This window comes from Mustela nigripes, chromosome X (assembly GCF_022355385.1).
Source record: "Mustela nigripes isolate SB6536 chromosome X, MUSNIG.SB6536, whole genome shotgun sequence".
NCBI lineage: Eukaryota > Metazoa > Chordata > Mammalia > Carnivora > Mustelidae > Mustela > Mustela nigripes.
The window spans coordinates 73744110-73771275 of NC_081575.1; the positions used below are offsets into that span (position 1 = coordinate 73744110).

Consider the following 27166-nt stretch of genomic DNA (forward strand, 5'->3'; position numbering starts at 1 on the left):
TGTATTGCATGGAGCACTGGGTGTGGTGCATAAACAATGAAATCTGTTACACTGAAAAGCAATTTTAAAAATTAAATTAAATTAAATTATGCTTATGTCAATGATTTATTTTTAAACTTAAATTTAAATTAAACTTAAATTAAACTTAAATTTTAAATCAAATTAAATTTAAATTTAAACTTTAATTTAATTTAAGTTTAATAAATAAAGCATTGACATTTACAATTGAAAAAAAATAAAATATATAAAAATAATTTAACCAAGGAGGTGAATGACATGTGCTTGGAAAACTATACAATATTAATGAAAAAACTGAGGATGACATTAACAAAAGGAAGATATTCTATGCTCATGAATTGGAAAAATTAATATTGTTAAAATGTCCACACTAGCCAAAGCAATCTTCAGATATAATATAACCCCTATCAAAATACCAACGGTGTTTTTCACAAAACAATCCTAAAGTGTGTATAAATCCATAAAAGACCCCAAATAGCCAAATAAATCTTAAAAAAGAACAAGAAAGCTGGAGGTATCACAATCCCAGATTTCAAGGTATACTACAAAGCTGTGCTAATGAAAACACTATGGTTACTGACACAAAAAAGACACATGGATCAATGGAACAGAGTAGAGAGTCCAGAAAGAAACTCATATTTTTATGGTCAATTAATGTACATCGAAAGAGGAAAATATACAATGGGGGAAAAGGGAGTCTCTTCACCAAATGGAATTGAGAAACTGGACAGCTACATGCAAAAGAAAGGGACTGGACCACTTTGTTACATCATACACAAAATAAAATTCAGAATGAAATAAGGACCTAAATGTGAGATCTGAAGCCATAAAATTCCTATAAGAAAACAGGCAGTAATTTCTTTGACATTGGTCATAGACACATTTTTCTAGACATGTCTCTTCTGGCAAAGGAAATGAAAGCAAAATTAAACTATTGGGACTGCAACCAAATTAAAATGCTTTTGCACAGAGAAGGAAGCCACCAAAAAAAAAAAAAAAAAAAAAGACAACCTACTGAATTGGAGAAGATATTTACAAATGTTATACTTAATAAGGAGTTAATACTGAAAATATATAAAAAATGTATACAACTCAAATTTGAGAAAACTAATAATTAAATTTAAAAATGGGTAAAGGAAGACATGCAGATGGTCAACAGACACATGAAGAGATGTTCAATATCACTCATCATCAGGAAAATGCAAATTAAAACCATAATGATATACCATTTTACACCTATCATAATTGTAAGAATTTTTTTTTAAGATTTTATTTATCTATTTGACAGAGAGAGATCACAGTAGGAGAGAGGAAGGGAAGAGATCACAGAGAGAGGAAGGGAAGCAGGCCCCCTGCTGAGCAGAGAGCCTGATGCGGGACTCGATCCCAGGACCCTAAGATCATGACCTGAGCTGAAGGCAGCGGCTTAACCCACTGAGCCACCCAGGCGCCCCAATTGTAAGAATTTTAAAAAAGACAAGAAATAATGTGTTGGCAAGGATGCAGAGAAAAAGGAAACCTCATGCACTGTTGGTGGGAATGGAAATTCGTGCAGACACTGTGGAAAACAGTATGGACATTTCTAAAAAAATTAATATAGAATTGCCATATGATCCAGTAGTTTCACTACTGGGCGTTTACCCAGAGGAAACCAACACACTAATTAGAAGAGATATGCACAGCTATGTTTGTTAAAGCCTTTTTTTTTTTTTTTTTACAATAACCAACATATGGGAGCAAGCCACTGATGGACGAAAGGATAAAGAAGATGAAGGAAAAAAAGAAAAGATGAACGAAGATCACACACACACACACACATTCGGAAATATCACTCAGCCTTAAAATGAGTGAAATTTTGTCATTTACAACAACATGGATAGACTTACAGTGTATGATGCTAAGTGAAATAAGCCAGGGAAAGACAAATACCATATGATTTTGCTAATATGTGGATTTAGGAAACAAAACAGAACAAAAATCAAAAGAAAAAAAATATCAAGAAACAGATTTTTAATTATAAAGAACAAACTGATGGTTACCAGAGAGGACAGGGAGTAGGAGGATGGGTTAAATAGGTGATAGGATAAGGAGTACATTTGTCCTGAAACTAATGTAACACTGTATATTAGCTAACTGGAATTAAAATAACACGTTAAAAATTTAAAAAAAACCTACACTGTGTATAAAAAATGAAAATAACCAGTGTTGGTGAGGATATGGAAAAACATTGCTGGTGGAAATGCAAAAGCATTCACTCACTCTAGGAAAGTTTGGCAATTCCTCAAATAACTGAACATAGAACTACCATATGACCTCACTAGCCAAAAGATGGCCACCGCCAAAATGTTCAGCAAGGGATGAATGGATAAGGAAATGATTATTATTCAGCCATAAAATAAAATGAAGTACTGTAACATACATAATACAATGTGGATGAATCTCAAAACATTATGCTAAGTGAAATAAGTCAGATACATTGTATGATTCTATGCATATGAAATATTTGGGTTATACCTGAAATATTTAGTATAGATAAAGCAAAGAATCTACTTCATAAGTTAGGTGTTTTACCTTGGAAGGATGGGAATATTTTCCAGCTAGAGTTGTTCCAGTTCCAGCTAGAGTTCCAACATTTTGAGTTTACTAAATGACATTGAATTACTCAACTTTAAAATGGTTACTATTATGTTATGTGAATTTCACCTCAATAAATTATTTTCATGAATTGTATATGTAATAATGTTTACTGTAGAAAAATTGGAAAACAGGGAAGCATATTGGGGCACCTGGATGGTTCAAGTGGTTGAGTGTCTGCCTTTAGCTGGGGTCGTGACCACAGAGTCCTGGGATCAAGCCCTGCATTGGGCTCCCTGCTTAGTGGGAGCCTGCTTCTCACTCTGCTCTCTGCTTGTGCTCTCTCTAGCTATCTCTGTCACTACCTGTGTCTCTCTCTCAAATAAAATCTTTTAAAGAAATAAGAAATGTCACTTGCATTTTTTCATCTAAAGATGATTACTTTTGATGTTTTGATTAGCAATCATTATAATATTGTTTCCTTGGAAAGTATATATTTTTTAATTTAAATTCAATTAGCCAACATATAATACATCACCAGTCTCAGATATAGTGTTAAATAATACATCAGTTACATAAAACACCCAGTGATCATCACATCACATGCTCTCCTTAATTCCCATCACCCAATTATCCCATCTTCCCACCCACTTTCCCTCCAGCAAACCTGTTTGTTTTCTATAGCTAAGAATCTTTTATGGCTTTTCTCTCTCTCTGATTTCTTGTCATTCTGTTTTCCCTCCCTTCCCCTATGATCCTCTGTGCTATTTCTTATATTCCACATGAGCAAAATCATCTGATAATTGTCTTTCTCAGATCGACTTATTTCACTTAGTATAATACCCTCTACTTCCATCCATGTTGATGTAGATCGTAGCTATTCATCTTTTCTTTCTTTTTTTTTTTTTTTTAGGCCTTCCAGAAATTTCTTGCATTTTTTAAAAATTTATTTTCAGCATAACAGTATTCATTGTTTTTGCACCACACCCAGTGCTCTATGCAATCCATGCCCTCTCCAATACCCACCACCTGGTTCCCCCAACCTCCCACCCCCCGCCCCTTCAAAACCCTCAGATTGTTTTTCAGAGTCCATAGTCTCTCATGGTTGACCTCCCCTTCCAATTTCCCTCAAGTCCCTTCTCCTCTCTAACTCCCCTTGTCCTCCATGGTATTTGTTATGCTCCACAAATAAGTGAAACCATATGATAATTGACTCTCTCTGCTTGACTTATTTCACTCAGCATAATCTCTTCCAGTCCCGTCCATGTTGCTACAAAAGTTGGGTATTCATCCTTTCTGATGGAGGCATAATACTCCCATTGTATATATAAACCACATCTTCTTTATTCATTTATCTGCCAAAGGACATCTTGGTTCCTTCCACTATTTGGCTATTGTGGACATTGCTGCTATGAACATTGGGGTGCAGTTGCCCCTTCATTTCACTTTATTTCACTACCCAGTAGTGCAATTGCTGGATCATAAGGTAACTCTATTTTTTTTAACTTCTTGAGGAACCTCCATATTGTTTTCCAGAGTGGCTGTATCAGGTTGCATTCCCAACAGTGTAGAGGGGTTGCCCTTTCTCCACATCTTCACCAATACTTGTTTTTTCCTGTCTTGTTATTTTTTGCCATTTTAACTGGTAAATGTAGTATCTTGTGTTTTTCATTTCTAGTTCTCTGATGGCTAGTGATGTTGAGCATTTTTCATGTGTCTGTTGGCCATTTGTATGTCTTCTTTGAAGAAATATCTGTTCATGTTTTCTGCCTATTTCTTTACTGGATTCTTTGTTTTTTGGGTGTTGAGTTTGAGAAGTTCTTTGTAGATCTTGGATACTAGGACATTACCTGATATGTCATTTGCAAATATATTCTCCCATTACATAGGTTGCCTTTTAATTTTGTTGCCTGTTTCCTTTGTTGTGTAGATTTTTATCTTGATAAAGTCCTAATAGTTCATTTTTGCTTTAGTTTCCTGTGCCTTTAGAGATGTGTCTTGCAAGAAGTGGCTGCAGCCAAGATCAGAGAAGTTGCTTCTTGTGTTATCCTCTGGGATTTTAATGGATTTCTGTCTCCTATTTAGGTCTTTTATCAATTTTGAATTTATCTTTGTATATAGTGTAAGAGAATGGTCCAGTTTCATACTTCTGCATGCGACTGTCTTATTTTCCCAGCACCATTTATTGAAGAGACTGTCTTTTTTCCATTGGATATTCTTTCCTGCTTTTTGGAAGATTAGTTGACCATAGAGTTAAGGGTCCATTTCTGGACTCTCTATTCTGTTCCATTAATTTATGTCTCTGTTTTTGTGGCAGTACCATGCTGTCTTGATGATCACAGCTTGAAGTCAGGCATTGTGATGCCCCTAGCTTTGGTGGGAAATTATGTTTAGAGTTACAGAAAGATAACATAACCCTTAGAATTAAGTCATATATAGTGAGGACTGCCTTGTAATAATTACCTATTATAAAGTCTAACCTTATTCAAGTTAGTGGCATGACCTTCCCTGAGATAAAGTAACATCTAGGTAGAGAATCACATCCAGAATAAGTGAGCCAAAAGATAATGCTCTTCTCCCCCCACCCACTTTTTTTTTTGTGTGTGTGATGTGTGCGTTCAGTTAAAACATCTTCCCAGAAGAATTAGTGTTTTATATTTAGGAATGCAAAGAACATTGACTCTGCTTTTAGGAGCATAATTCAGAAACAATAAGCAGAAGTGAGCAAATTGCCTTCTCATCTTCCAGTTGCCAGAATAAGAGTTTGCATTTAAATAAACATAACACTTTTATTTCAATCAACATTATTAAAAACCCTAAAAGTTAATGAAAAGATTAATTCAAGTCAATTTATAAGAATAATGAAAAATCTGTGGCACTATTGTCTAAGATTAACAGAATTTGAGAGATAAATAACTATATAAGATACATATTAAGTTCTGTTAGGAAACACCAGACCATTTTCTGCTCCAGATTCCTTTTTAACAAGCATCAGATGGGGGTTAGATCAGATGAACTTTGAGAGCCCTCTTTGCCCTGAGATTTTAGTCCATCCTTAAAACCATATCTTCACTGTCAGCTCTATGTAAACACATCAATCACATGCACTTACACTTTCACACTTTAGTAAGTAGTAAGAACAGTTTACATTGTTTAATGTTTTTGCCCATAATTTAAATGTTATTGAAAAACTGACACTAAATATAGGAGATCATTGTTGTATACCTTACAAAATTAATTACATTATCTTGGTAGATTAACTGGAATTATGGAACTGATAAGGCTTTCTGCCATATAACACAAATTTAGGAGGCTGTGTAGATCATTAGTGTTGCTTTCTTCTAAATGGACATCCTTCTGTGAGTCTAACCTTTCCTCCTATTGGCAGGCACAACATTTTTGAACAGCCTACACAAAGAAACACAATTATGGCTGAAAACTAGTAATTTTATAGCGACCTGGACACTTTATGTTCATAAAATAGGAATCTGGGCTTTGAGCTTGCCAATTCTTCTTATGTTTCTTTCTTTTTTCTTCTTCTTCCAAGGACAGGTGTAGTAAATCTTTATATAAAGGCATGTCAATCCTTTCACAAGCCCAACCAGTACTTGATTGCTTTTTAATTTATTAAAAGATTTTACATATATCACTTTATTCAACTATAGCAATGATACAGGGGGGAAAGGGATAGCATCATCCCTGTTTTACAAATGAAGAATTGGATTCAGAGACAGGCTTGTTCATTCCCTTTTAAAATCTAATTAGTCAATCTACAAGACCTATCTGAGGAACCAGATCATTCATGAGAAAAACATGGACTGATTCAGACAGAATTTGAATTCAAAACACTTTTCTCTGAATTCCTATTGCACTTAAAGTATGTTGTATGCATTTTACTACTAAAGTATGTTACATGCATTTTACAACACAGCCCTCTGTGTTGTATAAATAAATACATAGATTTTAACCATCAAAATCCAAAAAGTGAGTTTGAGTCCTGACCTAGCCATGACCCAGCTGTGTGACTTTGGGCAAGATGCCTAAGTTCTCTGAACCTGAGTTCCCCTATCTGTGAAATGTGAATAACATTCCCTGCCTCACAAGCTAGTTTTCCTTGTCAAATAAGATAGTAGTTGAAGTTATCTTTCCATGTTCCCCATCAGGCTGTAATCCCCAGGAGGTCATTGCCCATATATTTAACTGTTGTTGCCTCTCAACAGAATTGTACCCATAGTAAATATCTGATATCTACTTTTCCATGGAGTGGAAAGTGTTGGAATGCATGTTTTTGTGACAGTAGGCTATTTCTTTTTTTTTTATTAAAGATTTTATTTATTTATTTGACAGAGAGAGAGAGAGATCACAAGTAGGCAGAGAGGCAGGCAGAGAGAGAGAGAGGAGGAAGCAGGCTCCCTGCTGAGCAGAGAGCCTGATGTGGGGCTTGAGCCCAGGACCCTGGGATCATGACCTGAGCTGAAGGCAATGGCTTAACCAACTGAGCCACCCAGGGGCCCGGTAGGCTTCTTCTTAATGCTCATTGTCCAAGCCTTTGAATCTAATACACCTAAATCTCTTTTTCAGGATCTGATTAAAACTTAACATGAAAACTAGCTAATTAAGTGCTTGTAAATAGCAATTCACAAACCATTTATTTATAAGAGAAATTGATGTTTTTTTTTTATTTTAGTTCTTAAATGCCCCATTTTCTGTAATCATCATTAATAACGATTTTAGACATGAACTCTCCATTGGTGACTTTTGCTGTTGCTGTGAAACTTATAATAAGCAGCCACTGCATTCACTGACAGAGATAACTCCCCTTAAGATCCTTAAGGCCTGCAGTATATTTATTGGGGAGGTAGTGAAAGAAACATAGGAAAAGAAAAGGGGGGAGTACAGAAGTTGCTGCAAAAGTCTATACCAACACAGTAAATGTGATACATAATCCCTAGACAAATAGATATCTTCTTATATACCAGCACTTATTTCTTGATATTTTTTGAATGTATGAGGGTGATATGCCTAAATATTATGCTTATGTAGTCAGTTTCTTCCAATGATCTTAAATGTGTTACAAATACTATTTCATTAATCTTTCTATGAAAGAAACATTTATATTCTATTTGTGCAATTGCTTGAATATGGTTAGCAGTATCAGTCTCAAATATGAAGAAATTTTAAGTTTGCATTTACATTGAGTTAGTTAGCATACAATGTAATATTAATTTCAGGTATACAGTGCAGTGATTGAAAACATCCACTTAAAACCCGATGATCGTTATAACAAATGCACTCCTTAATCACCATCATAACACATCCCCTCACCCACCTCCTCTGATAATCAACAGTTTGTTCTCTACAATTAAAGAGTACTTCTTAGTTGACTTATTCTTTTTTTGATTTGCTCCTTTGTTTTGTTTCTTAAATTCCAAATATAAGTGAAATCATATGGTATTTGTTTTTCTCTCACTAATTTCCCTCATAACAAATATTCATTTTACATTAATCAGTCAATGCACACTTGGGTAGTACATAGTTTCACTATTATAAATAAAGCTGCTATAAACATTGGGGTGCATGTATCCTTTTGAATTAATATTTTTGTATGATTTGGATAAAACCTAGTACTGCAATTGCTGGATCATAGGATGGTTCTATTTTTAACTTTTGAGGAAACTCTGTATTGTTTTCCAGAATGGCTGCACCAGTTTGCACTCCCACCAACAGTGTAAGAGGGTTCCCCTTTCTCTGCATCCTCAACAATACCTATTGTTTCTTGTGTTGTTAATTTTAGCCATTCATACAGGTGTGAGGTGATATCTCATTGTAGTTTTGATTTATATTTCCGTGATGATGAGTTATATTGGCCATATTTTCATGTGTCTATTGGCTATCTGGATGTCTTTTTTTATGTTCAGTTAGCCAGCATAGTTTTTTTTTGCTGTAGTGTTCGTAAAGTCTTCTTTGGAAAATTGTCTTTCCATGTCTTCTGTCTGGTTATAAATTGGCATATTCATTTTTTGGGTGTTGGGTTTTATAAGTCTTTATATATTTTGGATCCTAACCCTTTATCAGATATGCCATTTACAAATATCTTCCTTCATTTCATAGTTTGCCTTTTACTTTTGTTGGTTTAATCATTTGTTGTGCAAAAACTTTATTTTGATAAAGTACAAATAGTTTATTTTTGCTTGTGTTTCCCTTGCCTCAAGAGACACATCTAGAAAGAAGTAGCTATGTCTTATGTCAAAGATATTTCTTCCTGGGTTCTCCTCTAGGATTTTTAACATTTTACATCTCACATTTAGGTCTTCAATTCATTTTGAATTTGTATTTGTGTCTGCTATAAGAAAAAGATCCAGTTCCTTTCTTTTCCCTGTTGCTGTCCAGTTTTCCCAACATGGTTTTTTTGAGAAAACTATCCTCCTTTCATTGGACATGGTTTCCTGCTTTGTTGGAGATTGATCAACCATATAATTGTGGGACTATTTCTGAGCTTTTTATTCTGTTCTATTGTTTTATGTATCTATTTTTATGACAATACTATACTGTTTTGATTACTGCAGTTCCGCAATTTATCTTGAAGTCTGGGAACTGTGAGGCCTCCAGTTTTGTTATTATTTCTTAAAGTTGTTTTCACAATTCAGGGTCATTTGCCCTTCCATACAAATTTTAAGATTGCTTGATCTGGACCTGTGAAAAATGCGTAGATTGCTTTGGGTATTATAGACTTTTTTTTTAACTTTACTTTTTCAGGGTTTAGTATAGACATTTTAACTATGTTTGTTCTTTCAATCCATGAGCATGGAGTGTTTTCCCATTTCTTTGTGTTATCTTCAATTACTTTCATCGGTGTTTTATATTTTTCAGATATATTTTTCAAATGCTTTTTCTGCACTTATTGACAGGATCATATGATTCTTCTCTCTCTTTTTTTTTTTTCATTACTATGTTGTATCACATTGATCAACATTCAACCATCCCTGCAGCATGGGAATAAATCCCACTTGATTGTGGTGAATAATTCTTTTAAAGTACTGTTGAATCTGATTTGCTAGATTCATATTGAGAATGTTTGTATCCATGCTCTTCAGATATTGGTCTATAATTCTCCTTTTTGGTGGGGTCTTTGTCTGAATTGGGTATTGAAGTAGTACTGGTCTTGTAAAATGAGTTTGGAAGTTTTTCTTCCATTTGTATTTTTTGGAACAGTTCATGAAAAAGGTGAAAAAATAATGAATACTGTTATGCTGAAAATTTAAAAAAAGGAGAATTTCCGCTAAAAAAAAAAAGGTATTAATTCTTCTTTAAATGTCAGATAGAATTCCCCAGAGAGGCCATCAGGTGCAGGACTTTTATTTATTGGGAGATTTTTTTGATTGCTGATTCAACTTCTTTGCTGGTTATTGGTCTGCTCAAATTTTCTATTTCTTCCTGTTTCAGTTGTGGTACTTTGTAAGTCTCTAAAAATTAGACCATTACTTCCAGGTTGCCCCATTTACTGACATAGTTTTTCATAATATTCTCTTAGAATTGCTTGTATTTCTGTGGCATGGCTGTGATCTCTCCTTTTTCATTTGTGATCTTATCTATTTGGGTCCTTTCTCTTTTCTTTTTGATAAGACTGGTTAGGTGATTACCAATTTCATTAATTCATTTGAAGAACCAGCTCTTAGTTTCATTAATCTGTTCTACTTTGGGTTTTTTGTTCATCTCTTTGTTTCTGTATCATTTATTTATGCTCCAATATTTATTATTTACTTTCTTTTTATTGGTTTTAGGCTTTATTTGCCCTTCTTTTTCTAGCTGTTTTAGGTATAAGCTTAGGTTGTGTCTTTGAGACTTTTCTTTCTGCTTGAGGTAAGCCTGTATTCCAATACACTTCCCTCTGAGTACTGCCTTTGGTTCATCCCAAAGCTTTGGACTGTTGTGTTTTCATTTTCATGTGCTTCTAGGTTTTTTATTTGTTTCTTTAATTTCCCGGTCAACCCTTCATTCTTTAGTAGGATGTTTTTTAACTTCCATTCATCTGTGATCTTTCCAAATGTTTTCTTTTTTTACTTCAAGGTTCATAGCATTGTGGCCTGAAAATATGAATGGTATGATCTTGATATTTTTGTACTTGTTCAGGAATTATTGGTGACCCAGTATGTGATCTATTTTGGAGAATGTTCCATGTGCACTGGAAAAGATTGTGTATTCTGCTTTTTTAGGATGAAATCTTCTGAATATATCTGTGATGTCCATCTGGTCTAGTGTGTCATTAAAAGCCATTGTTTCCCTCTGGATTTTCTTCTTGGATGATCTGTCCATTGTTGTAAGTGGGATGTTAAATGCCCTACTATTACTGTGTTATTATCAATGAGTTTCTTTATTATAATTGTTATTAGTTGATTTATATATTTGGGTGTTCTTAAGTTGGGGCATAGATATTTACAAATGTTAGATCTTCTTGATGGATAGACCCTTTGATTATAATACCCTTCTTCATCTCTGGTTACAGTCTTTTTTATTTTTATTTTTTTATTTTTTGGGGGGGTTATAAACAAAGTCTCCTTTTTTATTTTATTTTTTTTATAAACATATATTTTTATCCCCAGGGGTACAGGTCTGTGAATCGCCAGGTTTACACACTTCACAGCACTCACCAAAGCACATACCCTCCCCAATGTCCATAATCCCACCCCCTTCTCCCAAACCCCCTCCCCCCAGCTACCCTCAGTTTGTTTTGTGAGATTAAGAGTCACTTATGGTTTGTCCTAGTTTGTCTGATATAAGTGTGCCTATTTCAGCTTTCTTTTGGCATCCATCAGATGACAGATCTCTATCCCTTTGCTTTCAATCTGCAAGTGTCTTTAGGTCTAAAATGAGTCTCTTATAGGCAGCATATAGACGGATCTATTTTTTTAATCCATTCTGATACCCGATGTCTTTTGTGTTGAATATTTAGTCCATTTACATTCAGAGTGATTATTGAAATATATAAATCTAGTGCCATTGTGTTAACTGTAGATTGATGTTTATTTTTTGTTGCCTTTGGTCTTTAATTTCTCCACTCAGAGTTCCCCTTAAAATTTCTTACCAGGCTGGTTTACTGATTATGAAATCCTTTATTTTTTTGGGGGGGGGAATTTTTATCTCTCTTATTCTAAATGGTAATCTTGCTGGATAAAAAATTATTGGTTGCATATATTTCCCAAAAGCATGTTGAGTATTTCCTGTTACTTCTTTTTGTCCTGTCAAGTTATTGTGGAAAAGCTGTTGTGTAACTGATTTTTGCCTCCTTGTAGGTAAAGTCTATTTTCCCTAGCTGCTTTCAGGATTCTTTCCTTGTCTGTATTTTGTGTATTTGACTAATATGCCTTTGGCGATGGCTGGCTTTTGTTGAATTTAATGGGAGTTATCTTTGCTTCTTGGATTTAGATCTCTGTGTCCTTCTCCAGATTAGGGAATTTTTTCAGCTATAATTTATTTGAATAAATCTTCTGCCCCTTTATCTCTCTCTTCTGCCTCTCAGATTTCTATGATATAAGTGTTATTATGTATTAAGAAGTTGCTAAATTCCCTATGTTTGCCTTCATAGCCCATTACCCTTTCTCCCTCTTTTTGGCTTCAGTATTTTCCACAGTTTTCTCTTCTGTATCACTGATTCATTACTCTACTGTATGCATTACTGTTTTTATGACCCCCATTTGGAATTGCATCTTGGTTATAGCATTTCAAATTTTGGCCTGACTAGATTTTAGTTCTTTTACTCTGCAGTAAGGGATTCTTTAGTGTCTTCTATGCTTTTTTCAAACACAGCTAGCATTCTTATAAGTGTTGTTTTAAATTCTAGTTCAGAGGGGCACATGGGTGGCTCATTCATTAAGCATCTGCATTTGGCTCAGGTCATGATCCTGAGGCCCTGGGACCAAGCCCCACATCAGGCTCCCTCCTCAGTAGGAAGCCTGCTTCTACCTCCCTTACTCCTCTGCTTGTGTTCTCTCTTTCTCACTGTGTCTCTCTCTGTGAAATAAATAAATAAAATCTTTCAAAAAATAAGTTCTAGCTCAGACATCTTACTTTTATCTGTGTTGATTAAATCCCTGGCCTTGAGTTATACTTCCCATTTTTTTTTCCTTTGGAGGGAATTTCTCTGTCTCATATTTATGTCCAGAAAAAAATGGGGGAAAGAAAAACACAAAACAAAACAACAAAGAAAAGTAAAAAACAAGGCCCCCTAAACTAGATTCTGGGTGTTTTTTGTTCTGCTTTAAAAAAAAAATAAGATCTTCATCCTGAGCTGCCTGGGTAACACAGTCAGTTAAGCATTTGACTCTTGGTTTTGGCTTGAGATCATGATGTCAGTGTTGTGAGGTCAAGTCCCACATCAGGCTCTATGCTCAACATGGAGTCTGCTTAAAGCTTTCTCCTCCTCTCCCTTTGCTGTTCTTCCCCCAAATAAATGAAGTATTTTTAAAAAAATCTTTATCTGCAACAGTCAACAAAACAAAGAGGCAACCCAAGGAATGGGAGAAGATATTAGTAAATGACACTACAGAAAATGGGCTGATATCCAAGATCTATAACAAACTCTTCAAACTGAACACACACAAAACAGATAATCACATCAAAAAATGGGCAGAAGACCTGAACAGACACTTCTCCAAAGAAGACATACAAATGGCTAACAGACATGAAAAAATGTTCATCATCATTAGCCATCAGGGAGATTTAAATCAAAACCACACTGAGACACAACCTTACACCAGTTATAATGGCCAAAATTAACAAGACAGTAAACAACATGTGTTGGAGAGGATGTGGAGAAAGGGGAACCCTCTTACAGTTGGTGGGAATGCAAGTTGGTGCAGCCTCTTTGGAGAACAGTGTGTAGATTCCTTAAGAAATTAAAAATAGAGCTTCCCTATGACCCTGCAATTGCACTACTGGGTATTTACCACAAAGATACAGATGTAGTGAAGAGAAGGGCCATCTGTACCCCAATGTTCATAGCAGAAATAACATGGTCGCCAAACTGGAAAGAACCAAGATTCCCTTCAATGGACGAATGGGTAAGGAAGATGTGGTCCATATTAAATCCCTGGCCTTGAGTTATACTTCCCATTTTTTGTATAATGGAGTATTATGCCTCCATCAGAAAGGAGGGATACCCAACTTTTATATCAACATGGATGGGACTGGAAGAGATTATTCTGAGTCAAGCAGAGAGAGTCAATTATCATAAGGTTCTGCTTATTTGTGGATCATAAGAAATAGCACAGAAGACATGGGGAGATGTAGAGGAGAAGGGAGTTGGGGACAATTGGAGGGGAAGACGAACCATGAGAGACAGTGGACTCAGAGAAATAAACTGATGGTTTTGGAGGGGAGAAGGATGGGATGTTGTGTGAGTCTGGTGGTGGATATTATGGAGGGCACATATTGCATGGGGCACTGGGTGTGGTGTATAAACAATTCTGGAACACTGAAAAGAAATTAAAAACATCTTTATCCACCAACAAATAAATACATAAAATGAAAGAAAAGAAAAAATATATATATATGAATACATCTGTTAACTCCGTTTTGTCCAGTGTGTCTTTTATTTTTTTTATTTTTTTTTAATATTTTATTTATTTATTTGACAGAAATCATAAGTAGATGGAGAGGCAGGCAGAGAGAGAGGGAAGCAGGCTCTCTGCTGAGCAGAGAGCCCGATGCGGGACTCGATCCCAGGACTCTGAGATCATGACCTGAGCTGAAGGCAGCGGCTTAACCCACTGAGCCATCCAGGCGCCCCAGTGTGTCTTTTAAAACCATTGTTTTTATGTTAGCGTTCCATTTAGATGATCAGTCCATTGATGTAAATGAGGTATTAAGGTCCTCTACTATTATTGTATTATTATTGATTAGCTCTTTTATATTTGTTATTCACATTTTTGAAATATTTGGTTGCCCTAATTTTAGGTTTACAAATATTTAAAATTGTTAGATCTTCTTGTTGATTTGGTCCCTTTTGTGATTATATTAAAGAATGTAATATACATCTTTTATTACAAATGCCTGTTTTATTTATTTAAGTAATCTCTGCACCCCATGTGTGTCTCAAACACATGAAAGAGTCATATGCTCCACCAACTGAGGTATATTTCTGGGGCTTTTAAGATCATTTCATAGTTATCTAGTTAAGATCATTTCATAGTTATCTAGTGGGACAGGCAAGCCCAGGGTCCTCCTAATTTGCAACCATCTTCCTCTCTCAGTAATTATTCCATTGAATTCATTTCATACATTTAATCCACTTGTAAGGCTGGATACAATCACCTGGGCAGCTTAGTATTGTGGAAAGAATATTGAGCTTAGAGACACACAGTCCAAAGTTGGATTTCTGGTTATACCATGTATTAGCTATGTGACTTTCTGCAAATTTTTCAGCTTCAATATTTTTAGAAAAGGTATTTTGAAACTCTTAATTTATTATAAAATTTGATCCTTAGCTTGTTTTCCTTTTTCCAAGTATTTATTTATATTCCAGTTAGTTAACATACAGTGTAAAATTAGTTTCACGTATAGGATTTAGTGATTCATCACATACAACACCCAGTTCTCATCACACACACAAAAAAAGTCCTCCATCTCCAATACCCATTTAACTCATCTCCCTGCCTACCTCTCCTCCAGCAACCTTCAGTGTGTTACTTATACTTAAGAATATGCTTGGGCGCCTGGGTGGCTCAGTGGGTTAAGCCGCTGCCTTCGGCTCGGGTCATGATCTCAGGGTCCTGGGATCGAGTCCCGCATCGGGCTCTCTGCTCGGCAGGGAGCCTGTTTCCTCCTCCTCTCTCTCTCTCTGCCTGCCTCTCTACCTACTTGTGATATCTCTCCGTCAAATAAATAAATAAAATCTTAAAAAAAAAAAAAAAGAATATGCTTTATGCTTTGCTTCTCTCATTTTCCCCCATGCATTCACCTGTGTTGTTTCTTAAATTCTACATGAGTGAAATCATATGGTGTTTATCTTTGTCTGACTGACATCTTCCTTAACATTATACTCTCTAACTCCATTCATATTGTAAATGGCAAGATTTCATTCTTTTTGATGTCTGAGAATATTCCATTACATATACATATGCCACATCTTCTTATATATTCATCAGTTGATGGACATTTGGGCTCTTTCCATTGTCTGGCTATTGTTGATAATGCTGCTATAAACATTGCAATGCATGTACCCCTTTGAATCTATCTTCTTTTATCCTTTTGGCAAATACTTGTAGTGCAATTGCTGGGTCATAAGGTATCTCAATTTTTAGCTTTTTGAGGAACCTCCATACTGTTTTCTATAGTGGCTGTACCAGTTTGCATTCCCACCAACAGTATAACAGAATTCCCCTGGGGTGCCTGGGTGGCGCAGTGGGTTAAGCCTCTGCCTTCAGCTCTGGTCGTGATGTCAGGATCCTGGGATCGAGCCCCACATCAGGCTCTCTGCTCGGTGGTGAGCCTGCTTCTTCTCTCTCTCTCTCTCTGTCTGCCTCTCTGCCTACTTGTGATCTCTGTCAAGTAAATAAATAGAACATTAAAAAAAAAAAAAGAATTCCCCTTTCTCTACATCCTCACCTACACTTGTTTCTTCTCTTGTTAGTTTTAAGCATTCTGAGATATCTCAATTTTTAACTTTTTGAGGAACCTCCATACTGTTTTCTATAGTGGCTGTACCAGTTTGCATTCCCACCAACAGTATAACAGAATTCCCCTTTCTCTACATCCTCACCTACACTTGTTTCTTGTCTTGTTAGTTTTAAGCATTCTGACTAGTATGTAGTGGTATATCATTGTAGTTTTGATTTGTATTTCCCTGATGATGGGGGATGTTGAGCATATTTTCATGTATCTATTAGTCATCTAGATGTCTTTTTGGGGGAAAAAAGTGTCTATTTATGTCTTTTGACCATCTTTCAACTGGGTTTTGTTTTTCTTGGAGTAAGTAGATACTGACAAGTTTTTTGGTTTTTTTTTTAATATGTTTTGGATACTTGCCCTTTATCAGATATGTCCTTTGCGAATATATTCTCCCATTCTAAAGGTTACTTTTAATTATGTTGATTGTTTCCTTTGCTTTCCAGAAGAGTTTTTACCTTTTTTTTTTGTGGTTTGGTTCATTTTTTAAAATTTTTTATTTATTTATTTTTTTAAAAATGTTTTATTTTTTATAAACATATATTTTTATCCCCAGGGGTACAGGTCTGTGAATCGCCAGGTTTACACACTTCACAGCACTCACCAAAGCACATACCCTCCCCAATGTCCATAACCCCACCCCCGTTTTCCCACCCCCCCCCCCCCCAGCAACCCTCAGTTTGTTTTGTGAGATTAAGAGTCACTTATGGTTTGTCTCCATCCCAATCCCATCTTGTTTCATTGATTCTTCTCCTACCCACTTTATGCTGCACCACATTAATATAAGAAAGTATAAGAATCATATTATACTCTCAGTGGATGCAGAGAAGGAATTTGAGAAAGTAAAACATCTATTATTGTTTAAAAAAATATCCTCAACATAGTGGGGCTATAGGGAGCATACCTCAACATCATAAAGGTTATATACAAAAGACCTAGAGCTAATATCATCCTTGATGGGGAAAAACTGAGATAAAAAGGTAAAAAACTCTCCTACCCACTTAAGGAAAAACTGAGATAAAAAGGTAAAACTGAGATAAAAAGGTAAAAACTCTCCTACCCACTTAAGGAGAGTTCTTACCTTTTTATCTCAGTTTTTTCCCATCAAGGATGATATTAGCTCTAGGTCTTTTGTATATAAACTTTATGATGTTGAGGTATTCTCCCTATAGCCCCACTATGTTGAGGATATTTTTTTTAGCAATAATAGATGTTTTACTTTCTCAAATTCCTTCTCTGCATCCACTGAGAGTATAATATGATTCTTATACTTTCTTATATTAATGTGGTGCAGCATATTGATCAATTTTTAAATATTAAACCACACTTACATTCCAGGAATAAATTCCATCTTATCATGGGGAATTATTCTTATAATATATTGTTGGATTAAATTTGCCAGTATTTTGTTGAGAATTTTTGCATCCATGTTCATTAGGGATATTGGCCCATAGTTCTCTTTTTGAGTGACGGTCTTTGGTTTTGGAATCAGGGTAATGGTGGCCTGATAGAATGAGTTCGGAAGTTTTATTTCCATTTCTGTTTTTGGAACTGTTTGAGAAGAAATGGTATTAACTCTTCTTTAAATGTTTGGTAAAATTTGCCTGTGAGGCCATCCCAGACTTTGGTTTGCTGAGAGTTTCTTGATTACTGATTCAATTTCTTTACTAGTTATTAGTCTGTTCAAATTTTCTCTTTCTACCTATTTTAGTTTGGTGATTTATCCCCTTCTTCCAGATTGCCCAAATTATTAGCATACAATTTTTTATAATATTCTGTTGTAATTGTTTGTATTTCTGCAGTGTCAGTTGTGACCTCTCCTCTTTAATTTATGATTTTATTTATGCGGGTCCTTTCTCTTATTTTCTGATAAGTCTGGCTACAGGTTTATCAATTTTATTGATCTTTTCAAAAGAAACAGTTCCTCGGTCCTTTAGTGTTCCCTAAAAGGGAAAAGATTTCCTTTTCCCTCACATTGTTATGAAATTTTATTGTCTATAAAGTACATTCACATTTATTATATCAAGTTATTCACACAAAACTATATGAGATATGGATTATTTCTGCCATATTAGAGATGAGAGAACTGAAGTTCAGATAGATGAGTGGCTGTAGACAATATGATATATATACAATAGAATATTACTCAGACACAAAAAAGAATGAAATTTTGCCGTTTTCAAAATATGGATGGGACTAGAGAGTATAATGCTAAGTAAAATAAGTCAGTTAAAGAAAAATACCACAAAATTCACTCATGTGTGGAATTTAAGAAAGAAAACAAATGATCAAAGTTAAAACGAGAGAAAGAGAGAGAGAGAGAAATGAAAAAACAGACTGTTAACTATAGAGACCAAACTGATAGTTGTCAGAGAAGAAGAGAGTGGTGGGGATGGGTGAAATAGGTGATGGGGATTAAAGTGTACATTAATCATCATGAGCATTTAGTAATGTGCAGAATTCTTGAATCGCTATATTGTGCACCTGAAACTAATATAACACTGTATGCTAACTATATTGGAATTAATTTTTTTAAAAAATCTTAACAAGGAGGACATGTGTTGTGAAGAGCACTGGGTGTTATATGCAACTAGTGAATCATTGAACATTACACCAAAAACTAATGATGTACTACTATTTGTTGGCTAACTGAACATAATAATAAAAAACTTAATAAATAAAAGAAAACTAAGGCTCAGAGAGGCTAAATGAATTAACCAAATTTATCTTGTAAATAGGAGGCAGAACTAAAATTCAAATTCATTTTGTCTGTAAATCAAACGATCTTGCCACAATGCCACAGTTCCCAATAATTTTGTACATACTTAGTAAATTATAAAATGAATATTAAAGATGTAATTAAAAGTTTAAACACCATGTGGAAGAACTTATAAAGGCTGTAGTTTAATAAAAATCAAATCAATATTTCCACTTTTCTTGAAAATTATGACCTCAGCCTAGGAACTTCATATTAGACATGTCACCAGAGGCAAGGGAAACAAAAGCAAAAATGAACTATTGGGACTTCTTGAAGACAAAAAGATTCTGCACAGTGAAGGAAACATAAACATTTCTAAACTATAAAAATAAAAGAGGCTTAAATTCCTTAGAGTGATCAAGTGTCCAAAAGTATGTGACATGAGCCTACAATCAGTTGAAATAAACATTAAACTGTTGCTTTAGCTGAATAAATTTAACAGATTTCATAATAGAAGTCTACATTTCTACACTTACCTGCTCTAGGTACATATACCTTCCCTGGAAAATTTGGTTTGCATTTACATACTATCTGAAGAAATTCAGAAAAAACAAAAAGGAAGAGTGTCAGAATCATAGCTATTTCATTGCTTAGAATAGTTGCTTCTTTCTCTAGCACTGCTTTTTTCTTCAGGTGCATATATTGGAGTTGCTTAAGAATTTTCTGAATATACCATGTCAAAAACTTTCCTCAGAAAATTAAAATTAAATGGATGTTTAATTCTTCATAAGAAAACCATAAAATTGTACAGCAATAATCTTCTCTTACATATTTGGTTCTCTCTACATACAATGTTAGAAGTCAGAGAGACCTGTGTCTAAAACACAAACATGAACTTAATAGTTGCACAATTTTTGTCAAGTCAAGTAATCTATTTAAGACCGTTTTCTATGTGTAAAATGAAGATAATAACACATACATCATAGAATTATTATGAGGATTAAATGGGATAACACATATTTTGGTACTTGATTAGTAAAGCTCAATAAATGATAGTTCATTTTCATTTACTCCCTCTTAAGCTTATTTCCTGTTAAAAAGCCTAAAAAGCTTTCCAGATTTTCACTACCACTTTGACAGTTTAAATTTTCTGAAAGTATCCTTAATTTTCTTATAAAAATAGTCACAGCTATTACATAGATCATGGAAATCTTCTTGCAATAATTCTGCTCTAATACACACACACACACACACATACACACACACACCCCTCAACAACAATAATCAGCAAAGTACTTACCTCTTAACATTTCCAATATCTGGCACATATCCTCGACCAGCTCAATTCTTCTTTGGAGGTCTATAGTCCACATCTGTATTTCTTACTTGTGTGGCTTATTCATTATATCATGGCTTTTATCCTTTGATGCTGTCAGAATTGTCAAAAATAATCCAAAGCTATGGAATGAGAGATTCCAATAGAGTTACATAAGCAGAAGGCAAACTTATGGTAAGAATTCAATAAATCATTCTCTGAAACACATTTTACCCATTTAAAGTTCAGTACGACAGTCAGTAGCAGACTATTTTGATCTCAAAGACTGATAGTTCTTTTCAATATTTGTGCTAATCAGAGGTGATATATATATATATATATGCTCAGAATCTTCCATAGGCTTAAGAGAACTTATCTTGTGACTACGGATAAGACTCAATCCAAAAGAACCATAGCCAAATTACCTGTACACACACACACACACACACATTACCTGTACACACACACACACACATACTAAAGAAAAGTATATATGAACAGTGAATTCAAGGAGAGCTACTTTATCTACACTTTTCATTAAGTAGCAGAATGTTTCCAGATGGCTCTTATGTACAGTTTGAAGATTAAGTATTACTATTCCTTCTTGATGATCTATGCAAAGTGAAGATCTTAAAAGTTAAAGGACCACAATTTAGAATAAATATTAATTTTCCTAAACACCTGGAATGAATATTTCCACCTTAGAGAGACTTTTCTACTTTTTAGTTCACTTGCAGTCATATTAACTAAAAAGTCACACGTACAGTTTACAAGTTGGCAGAAACAAGAAAAACACTTGGATAAAACTAACCTTGAACCTTCTTACTTATTCCCTTCTACCTCAAGATGAGTGAATCATCTTTCTGAAAAATGTAAAGTGCTGAATTATTATATAATAATAAATTATCATTTTATAACTTTAAGATCTTAAAATATATTCCTCAACTAGAAGTTAGAGCATTAAACCATGGTCTAGGAGCAAAGTATGGCCTAACCAAGGTTTGTGAAGGTCCTCATCATTATCACCACTTACTAGCCTTATATATTTTTCCATTCTCTGAATATTTCTTTTAGTAGTGTGGTAGCTATACTCCCCAAACTTTAAATATGACCATAATATTCAATAAATAAAGTTTTTGTGTTGCTTCTTGGTACCAGATGCAATCCAAAAGATGTAACTTCAGACTTTGAAAAAACTGGAACTTATTGAACACTCTGATGGCTTGGAAGGATAATGGGAAATAATTCTTAAAATTAAATATGTATTGGAAAATTACATTACTATATGAATAGGACATCTGAGTGATTGATACTTGATAGAAGAAAAAATCAACTAAAATTCACAACAGGAGGAAATCTTCCTCTCACTTGCTTCCTACAACTTGCCTGAGTGCTGGCACACCCTGCTGCTGCCCCACAGAAATGCTTTGATTACCTGCAGTTCTTCCTGAAATTAGGCCAGCGTCTAGGACATTAGCTTATCTCATTCAGGTTTATTCCAAAGAAGTAAAATTTGGTGTAGATGCCTGAGCTTTAATGCTTCAATGTGTAGACCTTTTAGTTGATCTTGATAGCTCTTACTATGGGGCCAAAGGGAAGAACAGTGATTATTGGAAAGAGTTGGAAAATACCCAAAGTATCAAAAGATGGTGTGATTGTTGCAAAGTCCATTGACTTAAAGATAAATATAAAAATATTGGTACTAAGCCTGTTCAAGATGTCAGTAACACAAATAAAGATCCCGGTGATGACACCACTACTTCTATTTTCCTGGCACACTCTATTGCCAAGGAAGGCTTAGAGATTAGCAAAAGTGCTAATCCTGTGAAAATCAGGAGAGGTGTGATGTTAGCTGTTGATGCTGTAATTGATGAAGCAGTCTAAACTTGTGACAACCCCTGATGAAATTGCTCAGATTTCTACAATTTCTGCTAATGGAAACAAAGAAATGTGCAACATCATTTCTGATGCAATGGAAAAAAGCTAGAAGAATGGGAGTCATCATAGTAAAGGATGGAAAAACACTTAAGCATGAATTAGAAATAATTCAGGGCATGAAATTTGATTGAAAGTGTATTTCTCCATACTTCATTAATACATTAAAAGGTCAGAAATATGAATTCCATTATTCTATATTCTATGGAGGTGAAAAGAAAGTTTCCAGAGTCCAAGACACTGTGTATGCTCCTGAAATTACCAATGCTCCCCATTAACCCTTGGTCGTAATCGCTAGATGTTGATGAAGAAGATCTGAATAAACTCATTTTTAATAGACTAAAAATTAGCCTTCTGGTTGTAGCAGTCAAAGTGCTAGGTTTTGGTGACAATGAAAAGAATCAGACTAAAGAGAAAGTAGTTGCTATTGGTGGTGCAGTGTTTGGAAATGAAGGATTGACACTAAATCTTTTTTTTTTATTTTTTTGATTGTTATTTTATTTTTTTATTTTTTATAAACATATATTTTTATCCCCAGGGGTACAGGTCTGTGAATCACCAGGTTTACACACTTCACAGCACTCACCAAAGCACATACCCTCCCCAATGTCCATAATCCCAGCCCCTTCTCCCAAACCCCCTCCCCCCAGCAACCCTAAGTTTGTTTTGTGAGATTAAGAGTCACTTATGGTTTGTCTCCCTCCCAATCCCATCTTGTTTCATTTATTCTTCTCGTACCCACTTAAGCCCCCATGTTGCATCACCACTTCCTCATATCAGGGAGATCATATGATAGTTGTCTTTCTCTACTTGACTTATTTCGCTAAGCATGATATGCTCTAGACCCAGCAATTGCACTATTGGGTATTTACCCTAAAGATACAAACATAGTGATCCAAAGGGGCACGTGCACCCGAATGTTTATAGCAGCAATGTCCACAATAGCCAAACTATGGAAAGAACCTAGATGTCCATCAACAGATGAAATCTTTTTTTTTTTTAACTTCATTTTATTTTTTCAGTGTTCCAAGATTCATTGTTTATGCATCACACCCAGTGCTCAATGCAATATGTGCTCTCCTTAATACCTATTACCAGGCTCACCCAACACCCCCCTTCCTTCCAGAACCCCCAGTTTGTTTCTCAGAGTCCACAGTCTCTTTTGGTTCATATCTCCCTCCAATTTCCCCCAAATCTTGAAATATTCAGCCTCATGACTTAGCAAAAGTTGGAGAGGTCATTGTGACCAAAGATGATGCCATGATCTTGAAAAGAAATTGTGACAAGGCTCAAATTGAAAATTGTCTTCAAAAAATCATCAAGCAGTTAGATATCACAACTAGTGAACATGAAAAGCAAAAACTGATTGAACGTCTGCCCAAACTTTCAGATAGAGTAGCTGTGCTGAAAGTTGATGGGACAAGAGATATTGAAAAGAAAAACAGCTATGGTTTCCCTCAATGCTACATGAGCTTCTGTTGAAGGCATTGTTCTGGGAAGGGATTGTGTCATGCTTTGAAGCATTCCAGCTTTGGAATCAATAATTACAGTTTCTGGGGTATCCAGGCAGCTCACTTGGTTAAGCAGCTGCGTTTGGCTTAGGACATGATCTCAGTGTCCTAGGATCAAGCCCCATGTTGCATTGGACTCCATGCTCAGTGGACAGTCTGCTTCTCGCTCTCCTTTTGTCCTTCCCCCACTTATGTTCTCTCTCTCTCTCTCTCTCTCCCTCTCCCTCAAATAAATAAATATTTTTAAAAAATTAGCTCCTGAAGATCAAAAAACTGATATAGAAATTATTTAAACACCCAAAATTCCTGCAATGACCATGGCTAAGAATGTAGATACTGAAGTATCACTAATAATTGAGAAAGTTATGCAAAGTTCCTCAGAAGATGAGTATGAGGTTATGCTTAGAGGTTTTGTGAATATCATGGAAAAAGGAATAATTGACTCATCATTGAATAAAGGAAAAAGGAATAATTGACTCAACTAAGGTTGTAAGAACTGTTTTATTGGTTACTGCCAAAGTGGTCTCTCTGTTAAGTTCAAGAGAAGATCTAGTCACTGAAATTCCTAAAGACCCTAGAATGGGTGGAATGGGATGTGGTATAGGAGGTGGCATATCCTAATTCTTATAATAGTACTTTATTAATAAACTGAGAGGAAGTTCAATGCAATTGATCTCACCAATCACCAAGCTGATTCTCACTAACAACTTCAGAGAAGTGAGCTGAAGGTAATGACCGAAGAAAAGCCTGGCTGATCTTTAAGAAGATAACTATAACCAATACTTGCTGATTTCAGTTAACAACATATCATTGTTTAATTCTGTCTTTGTCAATGCCTACAGAAAATCCATTTTGTGTTTTTTAATAAAAACACATTTGTACATTCCTGATACCTAAGTGCAAGAGCCATGTAACAAATGTGTTGCTTTCAACTGAAATCACTGAGGCATTTTTACAACTATTCTGTTGAACTTCGGATTTTAGTGATTGCCATCACCAGATGGAAAATTGAGAAGCAGCCTTTCTGTGGAGAGTAAGAATAATTGTGTCTAAAGTAGAAAAATAATCTAATTATATGACAATCTCTGTTAACAAAAATTCGTTTAAATTTTTTTTATTTTTAATTCAATTCAATTTAATTAACATATACTGTATTATTATTAGTTTCAGAGTTAGAATTTAGTGATTTGTTAGTTGCATACAACACCCTATGCTTATTACTTTAAGTGCCTTCCTAAAGCCCATCACCCAATTACTGCAGCCCCATAATCACCTCCCCTTCAACAACCCTCAGTTTGTTTCCTATAGTTAAGTGTCCCTTTTGAGAATTTGTCTCCATGTTTCATCTTATTTTATTTTTCCTTCTCTACTCCAAGTCCATCTACTTTCCATCTTAAATTCCACATATGAGTGAAATCATACAGTATTTGTCTTTCTCTGAGTGACTTATATGCTTAGCATAATATCCTCTAGTTCTATCCATGCCATTGCAAATGGCAAGATTTCATTGTTTTTGATGGCTGGGTAATGTTCCACTATATAGACACACCACATCTTCTTTATCCATTCATATGTTAATGGACATCTGGGCACTTTCCATTTATCAGCTACTGTGAAAATTAATGCTGTATTAATTAATGCTGTAATGGAGACATTAGGGTGCATGTGCCCCTTCAAGTCACTATGTTTTTATCCTTTGGATATAGGCCTAGTAGTCCAAATGCTAGGTCTTAGATTAGCTTTATGTTTAGCTTTTTAAAACTTATGTCTTTATACTAATATATGCTGTATTACTTGTTTCAGAGGAAGAATTTAGTGATTCATCATTGTATACAACACCCAGTGCTCATTACTTTAAGCGCCATCCTTAATACCCATCACCCAGTTACCCCATCGTTCAACCCACCTCACATCCAGTAACCCTAAGTTTTTTTCCTACAGTTAAAGGTCCCGTATGGCTTCTCACCCTCACTGTATTCATCTTACTTTATTTTTTCCTTCCCATATACTAAGTTTATCTGATTTGTTTCTTAAATTCCACATATGAACTCGTGGTATTTGCCTTTCTCTAACGGACTCATTTCACTCAGCATAATACCCTCTAGTTCCATCCATATCATTGCAAATGCCAAGGTTTTGTTCCTTTTGATGGCAGAGTAATATTCCATTGTATATATATATACTTCTTCTTTATCCATTCATCTGTCAATGGACATATGGACTTTTTTCATAGTTTGACAATTGTGGACATTACTTCTATAAACATTGGATTCAATGTGCTGCCTTTGAATCACTATTCTATTATCCATTATGATAAATAATTAGTAGTGCAGCTGCTGGGTCATAGGATAACTCTATCTTCAAATTATTTATTTATTTATTTATATTGTATTTATATTTATTTATTTATATTTTGGTATTTACATATTTATATTAACATATACTGTATTATTAGATTAAGGGGTATAATCCAGTGATTCATCAGTTGTATGTAACACCCAGTGCTCATTACATCAAGTGCCCTCTTAATGTCCTTTACCCAATTATCCCAACATCTACACTTTCCCCTCCAGCAACCCTCAGTTTTTTGTAGTTAAGAATCTCTTATACTTTCCCTCCTACTCTTTTAAATTTATTTTTTATTTCCTTTTCTTTCCCTATGTTCATCTCTTTTGTTTCTTAAATTCCACATATGAGAGAAATAATATGTATTGGTCTTTCTCTGACTGACTTATTTACTTAACACAATACCCTCCAGTCCCATCCACGTCATTACAAATGACAAGATTTCATTCTTTTTGATGTGTGAGTATTATTGCATTGTGTATAGATACCATATCTTCTTTATCCATTCATTTGTTGATAGCCATTTGGGTTCTTTCCATATTTTGGCAATAGGGGACATTGCTTCTAAAAACATTGGGGTGCATGTGCTCCTTTGAATCACTATTGTTGTATCCTTTGGATAAATATCTAGTAGTGCAATTGTTGGATCAAAGAGTAACTCTATCTCTTTTTTTAAAAATTTTATTTATTTATTTGACAGAGATCACAAGTAGGCAGAGAGGCAGGCATAGAGAGAGAAGGGGAAGCAGGCTCCCTGCTGAGCAGAGAGCCTGATGTGGGTTTTGATCCCAGGACTCTGGGAACATGACCCAAGCTGAAGGCAGAGGCTTTAACCCACTGAGCCACCCAGGCATCCCGAGTACCTCTATCTTTAATTTTTTGAAGAAACTTTATACTCTTTTCCAGAGTGGCTGTACAATTTTTTATTCCCACCAACAGTGTAAGAGGGTTTCTCTTTCTTTGCTTCTTTGCTGAGAGCTATTGTTTCCTGACTTGTTAATTTTAGCCAGTCTGACTGCTGTGAGGTGGCATTTCATTGTGGTTTTGATTTGTGTCTCCCTTAAACTGAGTGATGTTAAGCATTTTTTTTTTTTCACGTATCTGTTG

The 27166-nt window shown here is 35.0% G+C and overlaps 1 protein-coding gene and 2 pseudogenes across 1 annotated transcript in view; 1 reads left to right on the forward strand and 2 right to left on the reverse strand.

Annotated features, from left to right (window-relative positions):
* Positions 1-27166, reverse strand: part of ZC3H12B (zinc finger CCCH-type containing 12B) — a 594748-nt gene that overhangs the window by 161653 nt on the left and 405929 nt on the right. Inside the window, exons 2-3 of the mRNA XM_059384709.1 lie at positions 20253-20410; positions 19489-19543 (exon numbers count right to left, since the gene is read on the reverse strand). The gene's annotated coding sequence lies outside the window, so the exon portion shown is untranslated. The remainder of the gene's footprint in view (positions 1-19488; positions 19544-20252; positions 20411-27166) is intronic.
* Positions 5918-6171, reverse strand: LOC132007335 (small ribosomal subunit protein eS27-like; annotated as a pseudogene).
* Positions 21690-24334, forward strand: LOC132007111 (60 kDa heat shock protein, mitochondrial-like; annotated as a pseudogene).